At 37.1% G+C, this 20,523-nt stretch overlaps 1 protein-coding gene across 2 annotated transcripts in view; it reads right to left on the bottom strand.

Moving 5' to 3' along the window:
- GABRG2 (gamma-aminobutyric acid type A receptor subunit gamma2) overlaps positions 1-20,523 on the bottom strand; it is a 125,297-nt gene that overhangs the window by 11,071 nt on the left and 93,703 nt on the right. The gene's annotated exons all lie outside the window — the stretch shown is intronic.

Below are 20,523 nucleotides of genomic sequence, written 5' to 3'. Positions count from 1 at the left end.
GTTTGTTTTCCTATAGATCTCAATAATAGACTACCTAGGCATGATAGCTTATGCAATGTTCTACATCCATAGTCTCCTACTTCTTCAAAGAAAGGAAGGAAGTGCATTTTCTCAACCCTTCTTCAGAAGCAACCTTGATAATTATAAAGAGTTTAGTTTTTTATTGTTGTTGTTTATGATATTGTTACTGTTCTTTCCATTTGCATTGTTGTCATTTTGAATATTGCTTTCTTAGTTCTGTTTACTTTATTTGGGATTAATTTTAAAAAGTCTTCCTATGCGTCTCTGTATTCTTTTTATCATATCATATAGTATAGTAATATTGCATTATAAACATAAACGACAATATATTTAGCCATGTCTTAAAACAGGTGTTTTCCTACTGGTGCATATGGGGCCTTTCTTCCTATTCTATTGTCTTTTTAAAGTACCTTCAATTCAATTTTTTTTCCATTATTAGATGCCTAATACGTGCAAGTCACAAGATACTTCCTTGCTGGATCAGAAGTCTCAAAATAATTACAAAAAATAACAGAAATGTGAATTTGGGATCTTACAAGACAATAAGCATGTTATTAGTTCATTCACAGGGAATAGTTATGTAGTAAATATATTAGTTAATTCTCAGGGAATAGTTAGGTAGCATACATTGAGGAACATATCTTGAAAATGAGAATAGTAATTTCTAGTGCATGAAAAAATGGACTTGCATCAACTCTATGGAATTATTCTTAATCCTTGCTCAACCAGCAATCAGTTATTTATTTGGTACCTAAAATATGCCAGGCACTGAGCTAAACTCAGAGAATAAATGATCATTTCTAATTGAACATTTGATATGCAATCAATCATTAAGTCAAAAAACATTTAAGAACTTATGTATTAGGCAATATGCTAAGTGCTAGGAATACAATTATAAGCAGAAAACTATCCTCTGCCCTTGAATAGCTTACATCCTAATGGAGGAAGGGGAAAGCAAGAGAAAAAAGAAGAGAGTAAGTATTTATAGTAACAATTATGTCTCAGGCACCATGCTAAGTGCTTTATAATTATCTCATTTGATCCTTCCTATTACCCTGTTAGGTAGGTGTTTATTATTCTCATTTAACAGGTGAGGAAATTGAGCCAAACAGAGATTAAGTGACTTGCCCTGGGTCATACCACTCATAAATGTCTGAGGACAGACTTGAACTCATAACTTTATGCCTCCAGGCCCAGTACTCTATACTTTACACTGAAAAGCCAAGTTGGGAACACACATGGAAGCATGTTAGAAAAAAATCCAGTCAGGAATGTAGTCTGGATAGGAATGAAGATATAGTTGGCCTAAGGAACACCACCATTTAGAGGGAATATAGAAAGACGTCATGTTAATGGTTTTTAAGCTGACTTAAAGTAAAGGATTCTATGGACAAGAGGTAAGGAGGGAATGTATTCCAGGTATAAGGGACAGGTAGCCAATGTTCAGAGAAAGGAGAGTGAGCATGCTGTGAGAGTAACAGTGACCTTTTATCCTAGAGTAGGCAGGACTAATGGGGCTGCTATTTATAAATTTAGAAAGCTGCCCAAAGTACTTTTAGTTTAAATTATTCAATTATGCATGGCCAGTATGTGCAAGAGGCAGCACTTGAATCTAGGTCTTCCAAACTCTGAAGTGGGCGCTCTCTCTCTCTCTCTCTCACTACTTTACCATACTGCCCCACTAAAGAAAGGGACAGAGATGGGATCTCAAAGATTCAGCACATTTCTGAAATTTCTAATTTAGCTATGGGATACAGATACCAGAAGAGAGATATGTTCATTTGACCTTAATCAAATGATAAGCTCATGATGTTAACTTTGTCTAGGTTCTTAAGATATTTGTCTTTTTAAAAAATGTACCCTTGATATCACCCCTATTATTTAATATCGTTCTAGAAATGTTAACTTTAGCAATCAGAGAAGAGAAAGGAATTAAAGGGAATTAGAATAGGCAAGGAGGAAACAAAACTATCACTCTTTGCAGATGATATGATGGTATACTTAAGGAATCCTCGAGAATCAAGTCAAAAATTACTTGAAACAATTAACAACTTTAGCAAAGTAGCAGGATATAAAATAAATCCACATAAATCATCAGCATTTCTATACATGACCAACAAAGTCCAGCAGCAAGAGATAGAAAGAGAAATTCCATTTAAAGTAACGGTAGATAATATAAAATACTTGGGAGTCTACTTGCCAAGACAAACCCAGGAACTCTATGAACACAACTACCAAACACTCTTCACACAAATCAAATCAGATCTAAATAATTGGAAAGATATCAATTGCTCATGGATAGGCAGAGCTAATATAGTAACAATGACAATACTGCCTAAATTAATTTACTTATTCAGTGCCATACCAATCAGACTACCTAAAAATTATTTTATAGAGCTAGAAAAAATAATAACAAAATTCATCTGGAAAAACAAAAAATCAAGAATATCCAGGGAAATAATGAAAAAAAATTCACAGGAAGGTGGGTTAGTGGTACCAAACCTGGAGCTTTACTATAAAGCGGCAGTCATCAAAACTATCTGGTACTGGCTAAAAAATAGAGTGGTAGATCAATGGAATAGGCTAGGCTCAGGAAATGCAGTAGTAAATGACACTAGTAATGTAGTGTTTGATAAACCCAAAGACTCCAGCTTCTAGGATAGGAACTCAGTATTTGACAAAAACTGCTGGGAAAACTGGAAGATAGTATGGCAGAAATTAGGCATAGACCAACATCTTACACCGTATACTAAAATAAGGTCAAAATGGATACATGATTTAGACATAAGAGGTGATACCATAGGTAAATTAGGAGAGAAAGGAATAGTGTACCTATCAGATCTTTGGAAAGGAAAACAGTTTATGACCAAACAAGAGATAGAGTATATTATAAAATGCAAAATGGATGATTTTGATTATATTAAATTAAAAAAAATTTTGTACAAACAGAAGCAATGCATCCAAAATTGGAAGGGAGGCAGAAAGCTGGGAAACAATTTTTGAGGCCAGTGCTTCTGATAAAGGCCTCATCTCTAAAATATATAGGGAATTAAATCAAATTTATAAGAATCCAAGTCATTCCCCAATTGAGAAATGGTCAAAGGATATGAAAAGGCAGTTTTCTGATGAAGAAACCAAAGCTATCTATTCCCATATGAAAAAATGCTCTAAATCTCTAATGATTAGAGAGATGCAAATTAAAACAACTCTGAGGTACCACCTGACACCTATCAGATTGGCTAAAATGACAAAAAAGGAAGATAATAAATGTTGGAGAGGCTGTGGGAAAATTGGAACACTAATGCATTGTTGGTGGAGCTGTGAGCTGATCCAACCATTCTGGAGAGCAATTTGGAATTATGCCCAAAGGGCGATAAAGCTGTGCATACCCTTTGACCCAGCAATCCCACTTTTAGGTCTTTTGCCCAAAGAAATCATGGAAGGGGGAAAGGGACCCACATGTACAAAAATATTTATAGCTGCTCTTTACATGGTAGCAAGGAATTGGAAGTTGAGGGGGTGCCCATCAATTGGGGAATGGCTGGACAAGTTGTGGTATATGAATACAATGGAATACTATTGTGCTGTAAGAAATGATGAGCAGGAAGAGTTCAGAGAAACCTGGAGGGTCTTACGTGAGCTTATGATGAGTGAGATGAGCAGAACCAGAAGAACATTATACACAGTATCATCAATATTGAGTGTTGACCTACTGTGATGGACTATATTTTTCTCACCAATGCAATGGTACAGAAGAGTTCCAGGGAACTCATGATAGAAGAGGATCTCCAAATCCAAGAAAAAAAAAAGAAAGAAAGAACTGTGGAGTATAGATGCTGATTGAACCATATTATTTCTTTTGTTTTGGGTGCTGTTGTTTTTTTTTTTTCTATTTTGAGGTTTTGCATCACTGCTCTGATTCTTTCTCTTGTAACAGGATTAATGCAGAAATAGGATTAATGTTATTATGTGTATATATATATGTGTGTGTGTGTGTGTGTATCTATATCTATATGTATATGTATAGAGATATATAGATATAACCTATATCAGATTACTTGCTGTCTAGGGGAGGGGTGAGGGAGGGGAGGGAGGGAGAAAAATCTGAAATTGTAAAGCATGTATAAACAAAAGTTGAGAACTATCTTTACATGTAATGGAAAAAATAAAATACCTCATACATTAAAAATATATATATATATATACCCTTGAAAGTTGAAAACTGCTCAAACTCTTGTTTATAGTGGCTAGAAATCTGTTGGGATCAATAGATTGGTAAAAAAGGATTGTGGAACTATGAGATCAAATCAATTGTTTTATAATTTTAAGGAATCACTTAACCTTTTGGTGTCTTCTTGTCTTAGCTATTTAAAAAGAGAACTGCTATTCTCTGTCCCCTGGCTATCAGGCAAAACCTTTGGTCAAATGAATTGTTTGCTCACTCCCCAACATGAGATTCTATTCCACAAGCATAACCTTTTATCCTAGAGTAAGTAAGAGAATGTTATCTGTGCCTGTCTACACGAACATATGTCCCCTGCAACAGATTTTGGAAGGGGATAGATATTTAATAAACTATATAGCTGAGTGTTTTGGTTCTCTACTACTGCAGTAAACTTACAATGAAAATCCTAACAAAAGAATCAGCTTCAAGTCAACATATTTCATTGTTTCTGACACTAACCCAATCGTTTCTAACCCTCCAACTGCCTCCCACCACCACAAACAACTTTGTTCCTTGCTACACTTCTCACTTCCTAGGTGACCCTGCTGAGCAGCCCTATGAGTATCATAAGGCAGAAGGGGGATGGGGGGGGCTCCATGCTTCCTCACTCCCCAATCTGTGGTAAAAAAAAAAAAATTAAAATAGTAAATAGTCCTTAGATTACCTAAGAGGCTTCAAGGTGAACCTGCTATTTTTACACATTGCCATTCAGATATGTAAAACAGGTCCAGGCTTTGGAACAGGCTGACAGGAAATTATGCATAAAGTCAAGCTGCATGGGGCCATGTGCTTGAGCAGCACTCAGGGTAAGATTGGATTTCTCCAAAGAACACAGAAAAAAAAAGCTGATTTTCAAACCTTGCTGTTTAGATGGTACTCTGAAATTAAGTCCCAACTAAGGCAATAGAGATTCCCTATTTAATATATATAAACAAAATCTAGAATGCTTTCTATTAGTTCACAGTTGTGAGAGCTAAAAAATATAAAATGTATTCCATATCCTACCATGTTACAAGTGGTTTGGTTCCAGTTACTCCTGTCATGGATTATTATATATATATATGTTCTCATGCAAATCACCCTACTTTTCTAGGATTTAATATGTTCTTTGGAAAATGAAGTTAGCCTACTTTCAGGCTGTTCCTAGTCTCCCCCTCCCACACCAACTACTGATCTCCCTTGTATTTCTTTAATCCCCAACTAAAACCCCACTTTCTATATGAAAGCTTCCTTAACCCTTCTTAATTCCATTGCCTTTCCTCTATTATTTCCTAATTATCATATAGGTAGCTTGCTTTGTATATTGTTGTTTGTATACTGTCTGTCTTAGTAGATTGAAGATTCTTGAGGGCAGAGACTGTCTTTTGCCTCTTTATGTATCTTCATAATTTAGCACAGTACCTGGCACATAGTAAGTGCTTAATGAATGTTTAAATTTATGGATTGATGACATCTAAGTTCCCTTCAGCTCTCAACTGGTCATCCTATGATGCTATAATTTCATAGAAAGGAGAACTATTGTTGGATAAAAGGTGTAGTCATAGAATTTCCAACCTTAAAGGGCATTTAAAATAATCTTTTGCACTATCTTAATTTTACCAGTGAAGAAAATGGGATTTAGGGGAAATATTTTGCTCAAGGTCACATAGTAAATTCTGGGCAAAAGTAGTATTAGAGCAAGATTTCCAGTTCAATGTTCTTTTCACTACACTATGCTGCATTTATCTCTTAGTCAAGGAGGATCTTGCGGAAGAGGAGGTACTTGTTGGAATTCAAAATATTTGGAAGACAAGATGGAGGTGGTAGCAAAGAGAGATAGTCTAAAAAGAGCCATAATGATGGAGTTTTGCCAAGGACAGATAGAGAAAAGGATAAATAATTAATTTGCCTGCTGTAGAGGCAGCTAGGTGTTGCACTCTACCTAGAGTCATGAAGACATGTGAAATATGGCCTCAAACATTTACTGGTTGGTAGAACCCTTTGCAAGTCATTTAACTTCTCTCCACCTCAGTTTTCTCATTTGCATAGTGGTAATAATAGCAACTAACTCCAAGGGTTGTTATAAAAACAACATTATTTATAAAGTACTTTGGAAACATTAAGACACTATTTAAATATTAACTACTACTACCATCAGTAGTACCAGTAGTAGTAGTATTACTTTGTCTATGGAGACAAAGCAAAGGAATACAATTTGGAGATAGCCATTGAAAATAGCCAATTTGGACATAGTTCAAACCTGAAGTCCTGTCCAAAGAATTGCCTTTATTAGCCTGTTGATCTGTGCAGCCCTAAGACTACCTTCCAAGAGAAGGGGAATGGGGTGGGGAAAGATTATATGGTTGAATGCATTTATATATTGAGAAACAAAATGTTGGTGACTACTGTACCATACTATTGTCTTCCTTGTGAATTACAGACACAACTTTAGGTGAAAGAAAGCTCAATTATTATCCAATCTGTCAGAGTGTTATTGTCTTATAAAAGGCAGAGTGAGTCATCTGAAAAAAGTTTTCTATATTTAATATTAGCTCACATTGTTATGACTCTTTAAAGGTGTACAAAGTGCTTTACATACAACTCTCTTTATTTTTTTATTTTTTGTAGAACAATGAGGGTTAAGTGATTTGCCTAGGGTCATACAGCTAGTAAGTGTTAAGTGTCTGAGGCCGGGTTTGAACTCAGGTCCTTCTGAATCCAAGGCCCGTGCTTTATCCACTGGGCCACCTAGCTGCCCCCATATGCATCTTTATCTCTGTGCAGTGAGAACTATTATTATCTTCAATTTACAGGTGAAGAAACTGATTCCTAGAGCTAATAAATGTATTTAGGGCTCTATAAACCCAAATCTTTCTGACATCTAGTCATCCTGGTGCTCTGTCCTCTCCACCACAACTTTAACACTTTGCAGTACAAAAATTGCTATTCTTTCCTGTTCCATAACATTCTCAGAGTTTTCTATTCCATTGTAAGTTGTTTGTTGTATTTTTTTTAGCTTCATCCCAAAATAGCAAACTGACCACTGAACATGGAAAAGACAATGAACACATCCCTTCCAGGAAAAGTACCTCCATGCTCAGAGAGCTGAAACTTCCCAGAGACAGAGAAACTTCAGGGCTTTTGACTTGTATAAGGTGCGCTGTCGCTTTATATATTGCTGAATCTACCCAAGTCCTACAATTGTGATTTGGAACTAAATTTATATTATATAAAATCTTCTGTGAAGTACTTATTTTAGCCAAATAAGAGACACACCCACACAATGGCTTATTGAATATGCTCTTTTGCAAAATCAAATAATGTGTTTGTGTGTGTGTTTGAGAGAGACAGACAGACAATTATGTGTAAGAGAGACAGTGAGAGAGACAGAGAGAATGTGTGTGTGTGTGTGTGTGTGTGTGTGTGTGTGTGTGTTTGAACTCCATTGGCAGGTATACTGTTGAGGGATTTTTTCTTTTGGTATTTGTTACAATGCCACCTGCAGACCCCTAGGAGAATAATAAAGCAATCAATCATGTTCCTGAATTTGTACATTCAGCAATGTATCCCAAATTCATAACAACCAATATTTCAATACTATTATTTTAATAAGTAGCTTGCAGATTTGCTGCAATAAAATTATCCTCTCCTTTTGTTCAACTTAGGTTCCAAAATGCAGATTGATTGTATGTCAGTACTAGACATATAGTCACAGGTAGGAATAAGATATTATTTTATAAGTAGCTTCTTCATGGGTTCTTTACTACCGGAACATCAGAAGGTCTGCTCATTCATCTTCTTCAAAAGACCCAGGAATGTAGTTGTGTTGTGTCTTAGTAGAAAACTTAAAATATGCATTCATGTTCCATACAACACCTTGGGATCAAACAATTTTTACTGAAAACCCTTGAGACCCTAATGAACAGAAATACTGCTTAAGTATACCCATAACATTTGGATTTAAAATATTTCTTCTATTATCTTAGATATTAACATGAGAGATGTTTGAGAAAGAGTGACAGAATCTACAGAATTAGCAATGGAATCCTGACAAATTCTATGAAATATGGCAACTCCTTGGCTTTAATTTAAAATACAAATCCTAAATTTTATCAACATTCATTTTTGTAAGATTTTGAGTTCCAAATTTTTCTCTCTCTTTCCCTTCCCTCCCCCATCCTGAAGTCGACAAGCAATCTGATGTAAGATATACATTACAATCATGTTAAACATGTTTTTTCTTTTTCTATAGCATATAAATATAACCATGCCAACTGGGTTATTCCAGCACAAAAGAATAAGGATATACTGTAAAGAATTCTGGCCTGGTAGTCAGGAAACCTGTGCCCTGCTCCTAGTTTTGCCACTCACTGACTGTGACATTGAGGAATTCACTTACCATCTTTAGGTCTTAGTTTCTTATCTATAAAATGAGGGGGTGGGATCCTGGTCCGTTGGACCTATTATGAAACAGGAGACAAGAGGTCTCAAAAAGAGAAAGGACAGGGAAGGGATTTGTGTTTTTATTTGTGCAAGAAATTCCCATATGGGGAAACTTCATCCATTAATGCAGGTTCTCCTCTCTAACATAAAATCTTAGACAATTCTTTAGAGCTGAATAACTTCTCATAAGAGTAGTACATACCATTGGCATGTTAAGGACTAAAATTCTAGCTAGTCTGTCTAAAATATCCAATGAGTGGTCGCCAATAAATTATAAGCTTTAGCAAGAGTTAGACTTTTAAGCATTTATTAAGGAGAATAAGAATTTGGTAAAGAGAGAAAGAAAGGCCTACATTCATCTATCTATTAAAGGGAGAGTGCATTTCTAGCTCCCTTCTCCGCTGGAGTCCTCAGGAAAGAGAGTGAGACCGAGCACCAGTCTCTTCCTTCCTCCTCCCACTAGCCCGTGCCACTTCCTGACGCCAAAGAAAAGACTCCTGATCTTGCCCTCAAAGACCTTCCTTTCATGGGCAGAACTCTTCTACAATAAGTCTCCAGCAGGTGGCGTCATTCCAATCATTACAGTTATGACATCAGTTCTTCCTTACTCCAAGGCTAACTATCCCCTGTGGTACACTCTGTACATACTAAAACAAAAATAACACTCAGGGAAGTCAGTTTTTGTTCAGCAAATGTTAAATCAGTGCCTAGCCCTGATCCTTGCACACAGGACCTTGTATAATGGTTGCTTGATTAGACTGAAATCAAGCAGAAGCCAGAGAGGAGGGATTTAAGATAATGATGGCGAGAACGGATATTTTAATAGGATGTTATATTCCAAGAAGAGCTTTAATTCATAATCTCATTTGAGCCTCCCACCATCCCTGAGAGGTAGGTATTAAAAATATTATTATTGACATTTTGTAAATGGATTCATAAAAAGTAAATGACATGTCCAAGGTTAAGAAAGCAGCAATTGGCAGAGTTCTGATTCTAGCCCCTTTCTCACTCAAAATCCAGTGTTCATTCCCTTACACTGCAGCTGCCTCCAGTATAGTGTCAGTTGGAAAAAAAAAAAAAAGAGGTTAAATCAGTCATGCACATGATGTAGATCAGGTTACAACTGAGGGAAAAATTGATTGACTAGAAGATTAGTTTGGTTCCCCAGAGTTTAGCACAATTCCTGGAACACAATATTGATTGATTTAAATATATCATATTTCTCCCCTTTTCTCTTTTATCTGCATATGCCCTTCCTTCCCTTACTTATCTTAATATGCCTTTCCTAAATTGGAATTTATGATGACAAAGGAAAACTAGCATGACCAGTAGCCACAGGCAAATATTTTTTGGGAAGTAGGAAGCTTTGGCTTTTGGCCTACTCAAAATGAAAGCTTTCAAACTACCTTTTGAGCAAATCTCTATCCCAGCATTCTATAAAGCAATGTTTATAGTGTAGTACATCTGACCATAACCAGTTAAGTTAAAAAAAAAAAGTACATCTGAGTAAATCCACAGGCTTAAAACAAAAAAGAAAACTTAAAATACCACTCCTAGCTTTTTTTGTTTTTGTTTTTGTTTTTGCGGGACAATAGGGGTTAAGTGACTTGCCCAGGGTCACACAGCTAGTTAAGTGTCAAGTTTCTGAGGCCGGATTTGAACTCAGTTCCTCCTGAATCCAGGGCCAGTGCACTATCCACTGCACCACCTAGCTGCCCCTCCCAGCTTTTTTTTGAATGGAAGACTCAGTTCTAGAGTTATGTTTCATTTTCCTGATGACTGTCCTCTTCTAAAAGATGTCATTCATATCTTCAGATGATTACCACAGAGTGAAGTGATAGAAATTGGGTTGAGAGTTCAAGTGTTGCCAAAATTGTGTATATGTGTGTGTGTATGCATGAAAAAGCACTGGCTCTTCAGTCAGAGGACATAAGTTCAGATTGCATCACTGATTCATATTATCCATGTGACTATGAGCAAGTCATTTAGTCTTACTGAGTCTCAATTTTCTCCTCAAAAATGAGGGAGTTGGGCTAGATCATCTCTGAAACTCTTGACAGCTCTACATCTGTGACGTATTAATGTCTGAGTTTTATATTACTGTCATTCTGTTTCTTTTTTACCTCAGGTCCCAAGCCATTTGGGAATTGAACATGCCCTTTTAAATAAATAATTACAGTTAAGCCAAAACAATAGCTACCTGATAATGCATGAAACTTCTGTCCCCATAGCTGACCATCTCCTCTTGTTTATCCAAAAGGGATAATGATATCTGTCCACCCTCAGAAAGAAATAAGGTGGGAGAAATAACATTTGTTTTCCTAATATTTTCAAATATCTCAGGATGGTCTCTATAACTATGATTATGCAATTTAGTTGCTGAGCTAGCTGTTCATTTTGACTTAATTGAAATCTAATAGTTACTTGCTTTAAAATGCCTTAGAAAGGCAGTATCACATAGCGGATAGAAGATGACCTTCACAATCAAGAAGAACTGGTGTCTAGTCTAGCCTCTGACCCATTCTCATTGACTGAGCCTAGGACAGGTGATTAGCCTCTCAGTGTTTCTAATTCTGTTAAGTTGCAGAGTAGTTGCTGATCTCTATTGGTATAAGAGGTTTCTTCATTTGGGAGTTTCTTATATCACTGAAATCAAAAGCCCAGTCCTTATTCCCTAATCTATTCCTATTCCTTCTGCTCCATCACAGTATTTTCTCTAATTAATCTACATAAAAATGCTTCTGAAACTGTCCAGTTAGCAGGGCAGATATAAATTGAGAAAAATCTGAATATCCTTCTTCACTAGAAACCTTCCATTATTAGCCCTGTGAGCAAATGAATCTGCACCAGAAATCTAGCCATTTGGTAGGGAGAGGTTGGCTATCTGATGGAAAAGAGGTTCTCTATCTCTTTCCTTCCTATCTGCTTGTCTGCCCACCTGTCTGCCCACCCATCAGACAATAGGAGTTTATGCTCAATATGTGTCTATTTGGAGACAGGAGGAAGAGGCCAAAAGTACTAATGGACTGACAGCTGTAATGTCTCAGCTCTATTGCTGGGCCCAGTCTCCTCCTAATATCCATCTCCAAGCCCTGATTGTAGGTTGATTATGTAATGAAATAAAGCAATGTGAAGGCTTTGGGAAAAGCTTGCACTGGAGTCCATTTTCACAAGATTATCTTTGGGATTCAGATCTCAGTGAGGTTGGTTTTCAATTTACATGTCAAAGAATGAATTCCAATTACAGCCTGTTATGTGTGTGGGGAAACCATTTTTCTTTTTTTTAAGGACTGATTTGTGTGCAGCCTGGAAATTAAGCACATTCTGTCCACAGGGAAAGGAAAAGATTGTATGTCTGTGGAGTTCCAGGCCCAGTAAAAACTGAATTTTGAAGATTAACATTTGAGAAGTATGGTATTGAGATATATTTGCACGTGGTCTTTTGTTTCCTATGAGCTCGATGTTACATGGAATTCACAGAAAGGATTAAAAACAGGACCCATCAATAATAACTTATGGTTGGAGATTGGTTCATTGCACAGATGGAATTTTATCTCTAATTAGAAACCTTAATATTGGTGTGACATGGGCTAGACGTTTCTGGCCTCCTTCTTTAAAGAGGCATAGACATTTAATCCATTTAACTTTCAAATTATAATTTAGGTTTCTGGTTTTAAATCCTAGAGTTTTAGAGGTAGAAAAGAATTTAGGATCACCTTGTGTCACATTTTATAGATGATGAAGCTGAGGCTCAGAGGGAGGAAATTATTTTCATAAAGGCAAATAGATAGGACTAGATTCAAGATCCCTTTACTCCCACTTTAGGGTCTTTCCTCCATAATTCCTTTCCCTTCCCATCCTGTTTCTATTTATACAACCTATTGAGAGTTTCAAATTGTAACTAGAGTATAGAAAAAATGATAGATTATTGGATTTTTCTTACCTTTTTGTCATGTTATTATGTATTTTAAAGGAAGGAATGCCTAATTCTGTTGTAAGCTAATTGTATTTACTCTTTTGGGAGAGGGGAAATAATGAACAAACAATAGAACCATTTTATCCAGTGAAGATCATGTTCTCCCCAGGATCTATGAAAACAACTTGTTGGCCTATGTATCAGGAAGATTTTATCAGGACTAGATTAGTGCTCCTGTAGGTGAAGGCATTAATGTGCTTGTAATCACTTGGAAGGAATCTGGTCTTTAAATGTACAAATAAAAGTCTTTTTTTTCTCCTTCCCTGCGGCCTGGAAATGAAACCTCACAATTTTTAGTTCCAGGCTTTTTAGAGAGGAACAGGGCCTTTCAGAGCTCATCCTCATCACTCTTTATCTGTTTTGTCCCCACAAGCACCTCGGGAATGTACAGTTCTTGCTGGTGGTGGAGGATATTAATGGATACATGGTGAAGAATGATTCACTAGCTGTAGTATTTCATAGGGTGTAAAGAAAATAGCAAATAAGGGTTACTAATTCTAAGCAGGATGATCTTGTGACTGATGTAGTGCTTAAATTAGATTGAGGGGCTAAAAACCTTTCCTCCAGCCTTCTGGATATGTGCATTCATTTTTCCAAATGTCTGATTCACCAAACTCACAAAACTCATCTCTGTTTTAGAAGGTCAAAGAAGGGGTTTGAGGATTAGTAGGTTCAAGACCCTCTATCAAAAACAACAGACTCTGAAGGTTACCCTGGATAGGAGATCAGAAAATGCTCTAGGCTAGGTTGACCCAGCTTGATTTGAAGATGCCTAGGAAAGGATGTTGGGTTTCTTTAGGGGTAGAGAGATACAAGAGATTTACAGATAGTTGGGTTTGAAGGAAAGGCAATATCAGGAAAAAGGGAAAACTATGTAAATGTACTACTTCCCCAAGGAAAGCCTGTGGTTTTTTTTTTAATGGAAAGAAGGGAGTCTAAGAATAGAGATGTCTTCTCAACAAACACTAAAAATAATCATAATTCTTTTAGTGTTCACAGTTCTTTGACTCACATAAACACCAACTCCACTATGCCCAATTAAACTATCCTAATGAGTTGTGGGCCATACAATTGCACTTTCAAATTTTCATTAGGCTGGTCATCAGAGGAAAGACATATAGTGGCATATGTATGACAATAAAAGTACCAAGATGAACCCTTTTTACAAGTGACCTTGATTCCATTCTCTCTAATCTTCTTTACCCAAATGTGACTGCAAACAACTTCCCTCCCTCTTCTCTCTTCTCTTCTCTTCTCTTCTCTTCTCTTCTCTTCTCTTCTCTTCTCTTCTCTTCTCTTCTCTTCTCTTCTCTTCTCTTCTCTTCTCTTCTCTTCTCTTCTCTTCTCTTCTCTTCTCCTTCTTCCCTCCTTCTCCTTCTTTTCTCTATCTAAACTTTGAAACCTCCCTATCTTTTCTTTTGTTCTCTAATGACTTCAAATATGTCCAAGTTTGACTTATGCTAAAAAGAAAACAAAGCAACCCTTTTCTAGATTTTAGAGATTCCTCAAATTATTGTACTATATCTTTCCTACCTTTCTCAGCTAAATACTTAGAACTAGCTATCTATACTTATTCACTTTTCACTCATACCACAACCCTTTACAATTTGGTTTCCACCCTCATAACTTGACCAAAACTGTTTTCTCCAACATTATTTACCAAATCTGTTGGTCTTATGTCAGAACTCATCCTTCTCAAACTATCTGCTGCATTTGATACCATTTCCTTAGGACTATTCTTTTCTTTCTAGGTTTGCTGATGGTATTCTTTGCTAGTTTCTCAAATAAAATAAAATAATCTAAAGTATTTTGCATAATTTACAGTACTATATAAATGTTAGCTATCATCATCATCATCCTACTTGACTGATTATTTTGTCTCTTACATTGGTTGACCTTCCATATTACAACTTTAAACCCTGTGTGTTTTCCAGGGTTCTGGTTTTGGTCCTTTGTTTATTTCTCTACACATTTTCTCTTGGCACCTGACCTGAATTTAGTTTTCTTATGTATTCAGATAACTCAGGTCTACACATCTAGTCCCAGTCTTTCCCCTGAGCTTTAGCTTTAGTCCCTAATTGTTAATCACCTACTGGACATTTCAAACTGATTATCTCAGAAATTATCATTTTTTCTTCCCTTTTTTTTTTCCTGTCAGAAATAGCAACAGTGTTATAGACTCTAAGTCTAGTAACTTTGGCTTTGTCCTCTCTCCCTCCAAAGATCCATTCCTTTAGTAATTTTCATGTTTTTACCTGCACAACATCTGTCATATCTGAGCTCTTATCTCTATCACACTGTTGTTAACTTAGTTCTAACCTTCATGACCTCTTGCTCAGATTATCACAATAGCCTCCTAATTGGTTTCCCTGCCTTAAATCTCTCCCTATTTTAATCCATCTTCCATTTTGCTGCTGGAGTTATTTTCCTTAAGTGCATTTGCAATCATGTCAGTCCCCTATTCAATTACAACCTGTCTTTTAAGCATATCTAGTTTCCATAACATGGAACCTATTGTATCTCCTACTATCTAAGGGGAGCAGCCCCCTTTGAATGTCTGTAAAACTGTTAACAAACAAACAAACAAACAAAAAACATCTGATCACCCTTTCTGCCTTCTTTTTGGCTGTGCTCTTTTCAGGGATTCCAGTATATTCTGAATTGCATTGAACTGCATTGGTGAGAAAGCTGTTTTCTTCTGCTACTTACCTCTCTTTTACCCCATCTCCAAGAAATAGGCCTGGCATTGTTGGCTTCTGTTCTGTATTATTTAACCTCAGTTTCAGTTACGGGAAATTATCCTCACTAGATGAGAGTTTGAGCCATGGTAATCTTGGAGTTAGGACTGCAGTCAGGATAGTGTACTAGCCAGGCTGGCATGAAGGCCATGAAAAGTCAGGGTACCTAACACTCAAGCTGCACGGGGAGCTTTTATACTTGACTAGGACTGTGTTTTATGGGAATCAACCCAATGCCCATCTTCTCCCCAGAGATCGAGGTGGTACATAGGGAGGGGTCTATGCTTCCCTTGTGTTAGTAAACTTGTATATTTGTGATTATACTTTATGAAGTAAATATTCCTTCATAAAATATCCTATGTTATACAATCAACTCCACTTGTCACCTATGATCACTACAATAAAATATACTCTCTTCCATTTATCTCTTTTTAGGGTTATCTAAGGTGACAGATGGACTGCTAGATGTCATAGTGGATAGAGTACTGGACTTGGAATCAGGAAGATATCTTCATGAGTTCAAATTTGGCCTTAGATACTTAAAGGCTATGTGACCCTGGGCAAGTCACTTAACCCTTTTTGCCTTAGTTCCTCATCTGTAAAATGAGCTGGAGAAGGAAAAGGAAAACTGCTCCAGTATCTTTCCCAAGAAAACCCCCAAAGGGGTCACAAAATGTCAAACACAACTGAAATGACTGAATGACAGTAACAATAAAAAGAGGATCCTGGCCATATCTTAAACCAGTGTAACGATTGGAATAACGCCACCTGCTGGAGACTTACTGTAGAAGAGTTCTGCCCATGAAGTGAAGGTCTTTGAGGGCAAGACCAGGAGTCTTTTCTTTGGCGTCAGGAAGTGATGCGGGCTAGTGGGAGGAGGAAGGAAGAGACTGGCGTTCGCTCTCACTCTTTTTCCTCTGGACTCTGGTGGAGAGCGGAGCTACAAATGTGCTCTCCCTTTAATAGATAGGAATCTAGGCCTTTTCTTCTCTCTTTACCAAACTCTTATTCTCCTTAATAAATGCTTAAAAGTCTAACTCTTGCTAAAGCTTATAATTTATTGTCGACCACTCATTAGATATTTTAGACAGTTTAGCTAGAATTTTAGGCCTTAACACCAGCAATAGGGAATCCAAGGATCTGCCTTTCACAACATGGCTCCTCTCTATCTTTTGTTTTTGTTGTTTTTATTGTTGAGTATTTTTTTTATTTTCCTGTTACATATAAGGATAGTTTTCAACATTGTTTTCCTAGGATTTACATTTCCAAATTTTTCTCCCACCCTCCCTTCCTCCCTCCTCCCCAGGACAGAAAGCAATCTAATATAGGTTCTATATGTGCAGTCACGTTAAACATATTTCTGCATTAGTTGTATTGTAACAAAAGAGTCAGAGCACAAGGGAAGTACCTCACAAAAAGAATAAAAAAATAAAACAGCTCAAAAGTAGAAACAGTATGGTTCAATCTGAATTCATAAACCACAGTTATTGTTTTTTGGGGGTTTTTTGTTTTGTTTTCCGGATGCTGAGAACATTTTCTTTTGTTTTTTTTTTTAATTTTAGTGAGGCAATTGGGGTTAAGTGACTTGCCCAGGGTCACACAGCTAGTAACTGTTAAGTGTCTGAGGCCGGATTTGAACTCAGGTACTCCTGCCTCCAGGGCCGGTGCTCTATCCACTGCACCACCTAGCTGCCCCGAGAACATTTTCTATTATGAAGTTCTTTGAAATTGTTTGGGACTATTGCATTGCTAAAAAGAGCCAAATCTGTCACTATTGTTCATCACACAATGCTGCTGTTACTGTATACAATGTTCTCCTGGTTCTGCTCCTCTGAGTCAGCATCAGTTCATGTAAGTGCTTCCAGGTTGTTCCAAACTCCCCCCGCTAATCATTACTTTTCACATTGATTTTTTAAAACTTTGTGTTCTAATTTTTTTCTTCCCTCCCTCCTCATCCCTCCCTATGAAATTCAACAATTCAATATAAGTCATACATGTACAGTTATGCAAAACATCTTCTCATTAGTCAGGTTGTGAAAGAAAATAGACAAAATACCTTTAGAAAGAGGAGATAACAAATAAAATTATATTTCAATATGTATTCAGATACCATCAGTTCTATCTCTGTTGATGGTTTGCATTTTTCATATTTCCTTCTTAATAGCATCCTGCTCATCATTTCTTTCAAGGTTACTATTTGTTAACTGTATTACCCTCCATCTTAATACCTCCTCTTGGTATCTACTCTATTATCTATCTTCCTTCACTCTATCCCTCCTTGAAAGTCTTTTGCTTCTTACTTCCCCCTCCCACCAATCTGTTCTTCCTTCCATTGCCTCCCCCCCATCCCCTTCCCCTCCCACTTTCCCACAGGGAAAGCTATGATACTATACTTTCTTGAGTATGTAAATTATTCCCTCTTTGAGCCAATTCTGATTAGAGTTAGGCTCACTCACTCCCCTACTCCTTCCCTATCTTCCCCTCTACTCCATAAGATTTTTCTTATATCTTTTATGTAAACTACTTTTCCCCAATTTGCCTCTCACTTTCCCTTTCTTCCAATGCATTCCTCTTACCTCTTAACTTTATTTTGAAGATATCATCATGGACAAAGTACTGGCCCTGGAACCAGGAGGCCCCAAGCCCATATCTGTTCCCAGATATAATCTACCCCACTCTGCTTGCTCCACAAAAAGCAAGGAGAAACAAAAAAAAATATTTACAGATATCATCCTTTCATATTCAATTCACACCTGTGCCCTCTAAGTATATTCCTTTCAGCTGCCTTAATACTGAGAAAGATCTTTTGAGTTAGGAGTATTATCTTCCCATGTAGCAATGTAAACAGTTTAATCTTTTAATAGCCCTTATGATTTCCTTTTCCTGTTGACCTTTTTATGCTTCTCCAGGGTCTTGTATTTGAAAGACAAATTTTCTATTCAGTTTGGGTATTTTCATAATGAATGTCTGAAAGTCTTCTTTTTCATCAAAGTCCCATTTTTCCCCTGAAAGATTATACTCAGTTTTGCTGTGTAGGTGATTCTTGGTTGTAGTCCCAGTTCCTTTGCCCTTTGAAATATCATATTCCATGCCCTCTGGCCTTTTAATGTAGTTGCTGCTAGATCTTGTTTTATCCTTACTGTAGCTCCACAGTATTTGAAATCCTTTTTTCTAGCTGCTTGCAATACTTCTCCTTGACTTTAGAGCTCTGGAATTCAGCTATAATATTCCTGGAGGTTTTCCTTTTGGGATCTCTTTCAAGAGGTGATCAGTGGATTCTTTCAATTTCTATTTTACTTTCTGCTTCTAGAATATCAGGGCAATTTTCCCTGACAATTTCTTGGAGGATGTTGTCTAAGCTCTTATTTGGTCACAGTTTTCAGGTAGTCCAATGATTTTCACATTATATTTCCTGGCTTTTAAGTCCTTCTTAAAGTGTATTGCTGCTTCCAGGACACACTGTTCTGAGCTACAGTGTGGCCCCACAGGGTGACTGGGCTTCTTCTCAGCCTGCCTGGCCTATTAGTAACCATGGCCACTTTCTCTTTGACCCAGAAACAGAAGTCTGATTGAACTCTGATTCTATATGGTAAGAAGCTTGGCGTGCCTGTGCCCCTTCCCCACTGGGCCACCACCACTCGATTCAGTCCACTGGTTCAGAAACAGTGCAGTTCACCCCAACTCTAGCAGAGACTGCTTCCACTTCACCCCTACCTACCAGTGAATACACTCACCAGTCTGTGATCAGAACCTCTAAAGAAGCTGCTGGTGCTGAAGACTGTGAGGCACACTGGAAGCATTTTATGTTCCTGGCTGGGTCTAGACCCAAGCTGAGCTGTTGACCCTGATCAGCAAGTAATTACAATTGCCCTTTTTCACTGAAAAATAGTCTCACTCTATTCTTATGTGCATTAGGATGCTCTGGTGTTTCAGGGGTATTTTTTGGTTTTGTTTTTCTTTTGTTTGTTTTTGTTTTTCTGTTTTTTATGGCACTAATTGGGAATGAATGGATGGGTTTATGTGGAGCTTGTGGGAGTCACAGCCTCTCCTCTGCCATCTTGGGTCCCAAGCAGCCCCTCCCTATCTTATCTATCTTAATGCACATTTCTTTCCTTTGTGAACTTTATGATCTAGCCAAATTGGCCTTGTCTGTTTCTCACAAATGACATTCCATCTTTCAACCTATGCCTTTGCACAAGCCTCAAATATACCTCTTTGCTTCCAACTCATGAAAACTCTTTTTGACAGTGTCAACACCTTCTATGAGAAACCTTTCCTTATTTCCCTGAACTGTTAATACCCTTCCCCATCTACTTTGAACATATTTTTTTTATTTGTTTGCATATATAACCTTTATTACAAGAACCTTTGGTATATGATTCTCTCCTTATTCTTAGAGATGAATATCCTGCCCTGTATAAGGGGCAGAATTGGCAAGAAATGGGAAGGTTCCAGCTTTTGATATTCTTCTTTGAGTCTCTTTTGGGACTCTCCAAGCTAGAGTCTTCTTTGAGCATCCAGTAGACTACCAGTTTTGAGAAAGTGGATGAAAAAAGTCAACCTATGAGCAGAGAGAGCAGTCACCATTATGATCCTATTCTCAATTTGCTACACTATAGAATTCAGAGAATTTCCCCTTGTATGAGACCCAGATCATTTATGCTCATTTGAGCTGAATCTTCTCACTCCCAAAAGGAACATTTTTTTTTCATTCTCTGTTATCTGGTATATAGTCTAGTATGTATACTTTTTTGATTTCTCTTTAGCTATGATTTGAATAAATGTGTTCCTTTGCTATTATTTATATGCATTCATTGTGGAACTGGTATTTGGTGAGAAAATAATCTATTATTGAATATAATACTTGGAGTCCCCCTTTCCCCCAAAGTTGTCAAAGCCATAAGACATTAGATAGAACCCAATAATAATCCTCTAGATGAATAATATTTAAAGGACCCAACAGAAATAATTCTAGCCTGGTGCCCCCTCTTACTGAAGAAAACAGAGTAGTCTCACCCCAACTTTCTGCTTCCCCTCCGGCCAGGAATGAAAGTCTCTCTTGGGCATGGGTGGGAAGAAAAGAGGCTGGAGATATTCTATTTTCAAAAATATTTCAATCTGACTAATATGACAAAAAAAGA

The sequence above is a fragment of the Dromiciops gliroides genome, chromosome 2, assembly GCF_019393635.1.
Source record: "Dromiciops gliroides isolate mDroGli1 chromosome 2, mDroGli1.pri, whole genome shotgun sequence".
Taxonomy (NCBI): Eukaryota; Metazoa; Chordata; class Mammalia; order Microbiotheria; family Microbiotheriidae; genus Dromiciops; species Dromiciops gliroides.
This window is presented reverse-complemented; position numbering and strand designations above follow the sequence as displayed.